Raw genomic sequence first — 7,497 nt, 5'->3', positions numbered from 1 at the left:
CCCATACAGACAGTACCCTCATCTTCCTTCTCCCCACTACTTGGAAGAATCAATCGATGATATTTTATCAAGTGTTTACTATGTGTAGAGCATTGTGCTAGGTGCTTGGAAGAGTACGATAGAGTGGGTAGACATGATCCTTGTCTGCACAGAACTTACAGTCTAATGATCCTTTCTTCCTCCCCGCACCAGAAGGAATAAAATTGATAAATCTCTCAGAATTATCATAGCATCAGCCCTGGAGACAAGTTCTCCGCTGGTTCTGTCTAAACTCAGTGACAGTGGAAAGATTTGAATGATGCTTGTCATCGGTATCACAGTGTTTAAATGAAGACAAATTAAGACTTCTAAATTCTGCAAAGAAAAGTGGGCAACCTATTATGAAGACTTTTGACCTCCACATGCCCGGCCCAAAAGTCTTCAGGGTGGGGACATTTTGGGCAGTATAGAGGAGGCACCATTATTTAAAGAATCGCCGGAGCTAGAAAGAAAATAGAAGAGCTCGTGGAATAAAATAGCATATTGATACCCTTTATCACACACAAAAAGATAGTTTCCCTCTTGCTGTTTCAGCTAAAGGAAAAAAAATCCATGCTTTTCTTCAATCTGAACTAAAAACAGCAGGATTAATATTGATGCAGCAATGGCAAAAGCAAACAGACAGGCAGGAATAAGATTGCATCCAACCTCCCAAACACATGTAAAGTTGGAGCTAAAATGTCATATGCATATGTAATTTATATGCAAAAATCTTTTCCACCAATGCCTCCAACTGCCAAGTCTCCGTTTGCAACTTTTTGATACCCGCTGAAACTATGTAATTTTATATTATCAGTCACCTACCAAGGGCAAGACTGTCTGAGAAGAACGCATAAACTTTCTTAAGGCCAAGGTATTCAATTCCTCCTCATGTTGCCTTGCTGGAGACTCAGCAGGAAGACCTATTTTTGCTTGTGTTCCGGCAACTTCCCTGGCAAGGACTGCCTATAACAGACTGTAGGGAATCTGCCAAGATTCAGAAACTATGATGATGTGAGCCAACCTTAGACTAATAATTTTATATCTCAATATAAGCGAAAGAATTCCATAAAAATAGACCATTTTAACAGTATGGTATTCTGTTCAGAGACAGGGCTGAATAACACAAGTGCCATATGAACATCTTTCTCCTATCTACAGTACCTAACTTTAGCATCGGCCATATGTCTATTTGTCTGATAGCTGAACTTATTGAAAGAACACTAAATTAAAGGGAACTCAGAGAGCTCGGCGCCTTGGAACCTTCAGGGGTGAAATACCTATCAGTGCACACACCTTCCTCTGTGACCCTTGCAAACAAAAATAAAGCTAGCAATACAGCGGATCCGTGTCTCTTCGCCCAAAGAGGGAAACTGTGCGTAGTGAGTTCTCAGCTCCTGGGCCAGCGGAAGAGAGCAAGCTTATGTCAGAGATGTCCCTTTGTCAACTTTGGCCTGACCGAGTGCTTTTACGGGCTGAAAATGCCCCGGGTCTCACCCAAAGCAGGTGAAGTTATAGCAGCCAGGTGAACAAACACGGGCAACGTTACGTGGGGATGAAATATTGTGTGGGTCGGGAATGAGTCTATCAAATCTTATACTGTACTCTCCATGTGCTCAGAACATTGCTCTGCACACAGTAAGTTCTCTCTCTCTTTCTCTGTATATATTCATTCATTCACTCAATAGTATTTACTGAGCGCTTACTATGTGCAGATCACTGGACTAAGCACTTGGAATGCACAATTCGGCAACAAATAGAGACAATCCCTGCCCAGCGATAGGCTCACGGTCTAATCGTGGGAGACAGACGTACAAAAACAAGACAGCAAAATCACGATAAGTAGAATCAAGGGGATGTACACCCCATTAACAAAATAGGGTAATAAAAATATATACATGAATATATATTTATATACACAATATTGATGAAAAGAAACATGGCTGAGCACAATGGAAGATGGGTGATAGGACTGAATAATTTAACCCTCTCTAAGGATGCTGTGAAAGTAGAGACCATATGATTTGGTGAAAGACTGAATATACTGATTAAATAAGAGAGATGAGTCAAGGATATCAATCAATCGTATTTATTGAGTTCTTACTGTGTGCAGAGTATTGAACTAAGTGCTTGGGAGAGTATAATTAATCATGGTATTTGTTAAACTCCCCTCTCAGGATCACACCTGGAGAATTTCCAGTACTCTACCAGTCTCAGCTATTTGAAGGAGAGTCAAGCAGAGATAGACCCATTCCATTCCTAGCTTGAGCAGTGGCTAGCGAGTGGAAGACAATCTACTATAAGTCAAAACTCACCTTTGCTGGGCAGCAGTGGCACGGGAGAGAGTCGAGATCGGAGTGTCAAGTTTACTGAGACAAAGAAGGAAATGGTAAACCACTTCTGTATTTTTATGAAGAAAACTCTATGGATACACTACCAGAACGATTGCAGATGGAGGTGAGGTGTTCTGGAAGAGATGTAGCCAGAGAGTCGTTATGGGTAGGAGACAACTCGACAGCATAAGACGAGATTTGTTAAGTGCTTACTATGTGCTAGGCACTGTTCCAATCGCTGGGATAGATATAAGCTAATCGAGTAGAACACAGGCCCTATCATTCATCCATTCAATAGTATTTATTGAGCGCTTACTATGTGCAGAGCACTGTACTAAGCACTTGGAATGTACAAATCGGCAACAGATACAGTCCCTGCCCTTTGACGGGCTTACAGTCTAATCGGGGGAGACAGGCAGACAAGAACAATGGCCCACACAAGGCTCAAAGTCTCAATCCCCATTTTACAGATGAGGGAAATGAGGCAGAGAGAAGTTATTAATAACTATAATAATAATTAGGGCATTTGTTAAGCACTTACTATGTGCCAAGCACTGTTCTAAACACTGGGGTAGATATAAGGTAATCAAGTGGTCCCACGTGGGGCTCACAGTTTTCATCCCCATTTTACAGATGAGGTAACTGAGGCACAGAGTAGTTAAGTGACTTGCCCAAAGTCACACAGCTGACAAGTGGCAGAGGTGGGATTAGAACCCATGACCTCTACCTTCCAAGCCGGCCAAGGACACACAATCAGACAAGTGACAGAACCAGGATTAGAACCCAGGTGCATATTTATTACGCATTTACTTTGTGCCAAGCACTTTTCAAAGTACTGGGGTAGATACAAGTTCCTGTCCCCCATGGAGCCCACAGTCTAAATAGGAGGCAGTAAGATTAAATCTCCCTTTTACTGTTGAGGAAATGGAGGCAGAGACAAGTTCTGTGACTTGCCCAAGGTCATACAGCAAGCATCACTTCTCTGTGCCTCAGTTACCTCAACTGTAAAATGGGGATTAATTGTGAGCCCCACGTGGGACAACCTGATTACCCTGTATCTCCCCCAGCTCTTAGAACAGTGCTCTGCACATAGTAAGCGCTTAACAAATACCAATATTATTAATTGGCAGAGGCAGGATTAGAACCCAGGTCTTCTGACTCCCAGGTCTGTGTTCTTTCCACAAGGACGCACTGCTCCCCCGGAACGACCTCTGGAACAGGCCTGGGCAGCAGCTGTCAATGAGCCAGACTCTTTGTCCAACTAGTCGACCTCAAGGCAATTCCAAATCTGCCCTGCCTGCCGGGCTCTGATCTACTTCACCCATTTCGTAGATGTCATGCTGAACTGAAACCAAAATCAGCTCAGAGAAAATCCTCATCACTGTCGCTAGCCAACCAGTCCCAGATGGACCCTGTGGGGTTTGTCAACATACCATTAGGTCTGCTCCTATAGACAAGGTCACTGTGTGTTTGGTCCTGGCAACAATCCAGTTATTTCTGCCATCACCTGTAGTTATGCCCTTGAAGAACCTCATCCTATGAGAAATCCTATTATATTAAACATCCTTTGATTGAATGGGAATGAATAGGCTAAGGGGTAGATGGCTTGAAGATACCATCATGACTGATGCTTTTCAATAAATATTCCTAAATAATTATGCCTACCACCAGCAGAATGTTTTACATCCTTGCCACTAAATATTTTAATACCTTGAATACTGTAAAATTGCCAAAGCACAAGGAAACACGAACTTTTGTATAATGAATAAACTACTGCTTTTGCACTTGGCTGTATATCCCTTAAGCACTTTGATATTCACCCCGGCACCACAGTCCTTCTGTAAACATTCTTATACTCTACAATTTCCCAGATCTCTTAATTCATTTAAGGTCTGTCTCCCCCTTTAGATTTTCAGCTCCTTGTGAGCAGGGATTGCGTCTGCCAATTTTGTTGAATTGTTCTTTACCCACAGTAAACACTCAGTGATAACAATAATAATAATATATTAACAATATATTATTGTGTCTACCACAATAATGGGATTTGTTAAGCGCTTACTAAGTACCAAGCACTATACTTAGCGTTGAGGTAGATACAAGATATTCAGTTTGGCACAGTCCCTGTGCCATATGGGACTCGCAGTCTACTTCAGAGGAAGGAAAATTTAATTCTCATTTTACAAAGGAGGAAACTGAGGCCCAGAGATGTTAAGTGACTTTCCCGAGGTCACACAGCAGACAGGTGGCAGAGCTGGGATTAGAATGCAGGTCCTCTGATTCCCAGGCCCGTGTTCTTTCCATCGACGGTTTGACTGATAAAGCTACGGCAGAAGCTTGGGAAGCAGAACACGATCACATCTTGACCAGTGCCATGTGCAACCACACAGCCATTTCTTCCTACATCAAAACAGCACCTCCAACTTGCAGAACAGACTCATGTTGCGTGAAGAACATTCCCTGAGATTTCTACCAAGTAATGGAAACCCGTTATAGCCAGACAGTTTCACTTAGCAATAGCCAGACAGTTTCACTTAGCAATTAAGTGTGAAGTACTGTCCTCAACTCTCAGGGAATTCACAGAAGAAAAGAAGCTCACAATCAAATGGGGAGACAAGTAATTCATTCAATACTATTTATTGAGCACTTACTATGTGCAGAGCACTGTACTAAGCGCTTGCAATGTACAATTCAGCAACAGATAGAGACAATCCCTGCCCAACGACGGGCTCACAGTCTAATCATTAGGACAAACATAGAATTGGACAGGGATTCATGGGTGAAAATGAACAGATTCTAGGTTGATGAGGTGATTCAGGGGACTAGAAAGGGGATAGAGCAGTTTGTGTCTGGGGGGATTATTCAGGAAGGCTTCAAGGAGGAGGTGGATACTTAGTAGATTGTTGAAGGAGGAAAGCAAAGAGGATCAGGGTTCTAATCCGAACTCCACCAATTTACCAGTTGTGTGACCTTGGGCAGGTCGCAATTTCTCTGTGCCCCAGTCTCTCATCTATAAAATGGGGACTCAATACCTGTTCTCTCTCCTTCGTAGACTACAAGCTCCATGCGGGACCTGATGATCTCATATCTACTCCCAGTGCTTAGTACAGTGCTTGGCACATAGTGAGCACTTAAATACTAAAATTATTGAGGACATTCTACATGGAGAAATAGTGTAAGTGATTGATCGGATATGGGAGAGTTGAGTTTGGGGAACATGTTCAAATTTTATCCTAGGAGAGTAAAGAGCACACGCTTTGGTTTTAAATATTTAGGAGCCACTTAACGGACAATATCAGAAATCTCCCATAATTCTCCCAGGGCCGTCAACTAAAGGAAACTGAGTTACCTCCAGGTAGAGTGTTAGACAGTGGGTATGGTGAACATTTCTAGAGGATACGATTGTTTTTCAAATTTATCCCCAAGATTGACTGATGTTTGAGTCAGAACCTCTAGAGTGAGTCAAAGCCCAATATAGGTGAGCCAAAACAGAAAATGAAAGGTTTTAGAGAAAAAGTGAGGCCTAGTGGAAAGAGCCCATGCCTGCGAATCAGAGGACCTGGGTTCTAATCCCAACTCTGCCACTTGTCTGCTGTGTGACCTAGGGCATGTCACTTCATTTCTCTGCCCCCCTCATTAACTCATCCATAAAATGGAGATTCAGTTCCCCTTTTCCTTCCTACTTACATCGTGAGCCTCATGTGGGACAGGGACCGTCTTTGACCGGATTATCTTGCAACTTCCCTAATGCTCGGCACATAATAAGCACTTAATTAAATATACATTTCAAATTTCTCTCCAACCCAAAAGATCCAGTGGGAGGGATAAAAGAGAAAGAAGTCATCAGAAGAAAAGAGAGACCGATGCTATAAGCTGAGCAATAGTTTCTGAGCCAAGGTCTCTAGTTCTTTTATTTACCAAAATTAAGTAATCAACTAATAGATGAGTAGCATAGCTATATTAATGTGCTTATGTAGTTTAGTTTCCACAATATGGGAGCCAATTTTTACTTCAGAGGAAGCAAAATGGACATATATCCATCCTCCCGGCTGAATCCACCCAATGGCCAGGAAGCCTTGTCCCTGGCTCCTCCCACTCTTCAAATTTCTTCCCAGCCACCTGTCAGCTTTTAAAATTGTTTTTCTGCTACGCCATGCCTCCCAATTGCTGTCCCCTCTCCTCTGCCCACACTCCAAAGCTAGGGCCTTGTGCCATTTTGGAAGCTAATTTTGGGAAGTCAAAACTACTGAAACAGGGTATGAATGTAGAAATATTGTAATATGGTGCATCGTAACTTGAAGGGTATTAAATCAAGGACTGTCTGTAAACCCTATCCAAGGAACCCACTCCAGAGCTCACCATCTGAAACCAAGAGTGAGACACTGTATTGAACTTTGTGTTTTTCAAAAAAAGCCTCTTGGAATTTAAATTCTGCTGCCTCCCAAAACTACATTAATGCAACTATTAGTTCAGTGTCAGACTTCAGATCAGAAAGGTCGCAATTTGAGAAACTTGAGTTTTCCTTCTCATAACCCCTGTGATGTCCCACTCCCCCAATCCACGCAAAGATATTATAATGCATCCTCTGACTCTGTACAAATTAAAACATCAAAGTCCAAGCTATATTTATAAACTTCAAATTTTTTCCCAATATTTTTGCTTTTTTAAATGAATGCACATGAATTAAATACGCAATTTCGGATTTAAATCAGTGCACAGAGTATATGCCCTCTTGAAATACAGAGCTGAAAAATCACATTCAAGTTCAAACTGCTTGTTTCAAAGGGATCTATGTGTTTTCTAGTTGAAAGCACTGACTCCTCCAGTGGCAAGAGGTCAGAGAGGAGGGAAGGGAAACTAGGGCATCTGGTAAACATGGCATAGATCAGGAACTGGAGCAGTAGTGGTGACAGGGAACAACCATCTTTCCAGATGCCTTCCTTCCCCCATTTGCCTCTTCTCCCACCAATAGAGACTTTCCCCATACCTACCCAAGTCCTGGCTTAAATGTGAGCCCATGATATGAAGCTCAAATCAATCAACCAATGGTATCTATCGAGTGCTTTCTATGTACTAAGTGCTTGGGAGAGTACAGTACATCAGGGTTAATAGACATGTTCCCTGCCCATAACAAGTTAACAGTCTAGAG

General features: G+C 42.3%; 1 non-coding gene across 1 annotated transcript; it reads left to right on the top strand.

Annotated features, from left to right (window-relative positions):
- Window positions 1-2,185: 2,185 nt before the first annotated feature.
- On the top strand, window positions 2,186-2,323 carry LOC114816424. The gene has a single exon (XR_003764201.1). It is a non-coding gene; the product is annotated as a small nucleolar RNA SNORA7 (small nucleolar RNA).
- The last annotated feature ends 5,174 nt before the right edge of the window (window positions 2,324-7,497 follow it).

Source organism: Ornithorhynchus anatinus, chromosome 1 (genome assembly GCF_004115215.2).
Source record: "Ornithorhynchus anatinus isolate Pmale09 chromosome 1, mOrnAna1.pri.v4, whole genome shotgun sequence".
Classification (NCBI taxonomy): domain Eukaryota; kingdom Metazoa; phylum Chordata; class Mammalia; order Monotremata; family Ornithorhynchidae; genus Ornithorhynchus; species Ornithorhynchus anatinus.
This window is presented reverse-complemented; position numbering and strand designations above follow the sequence as displayed.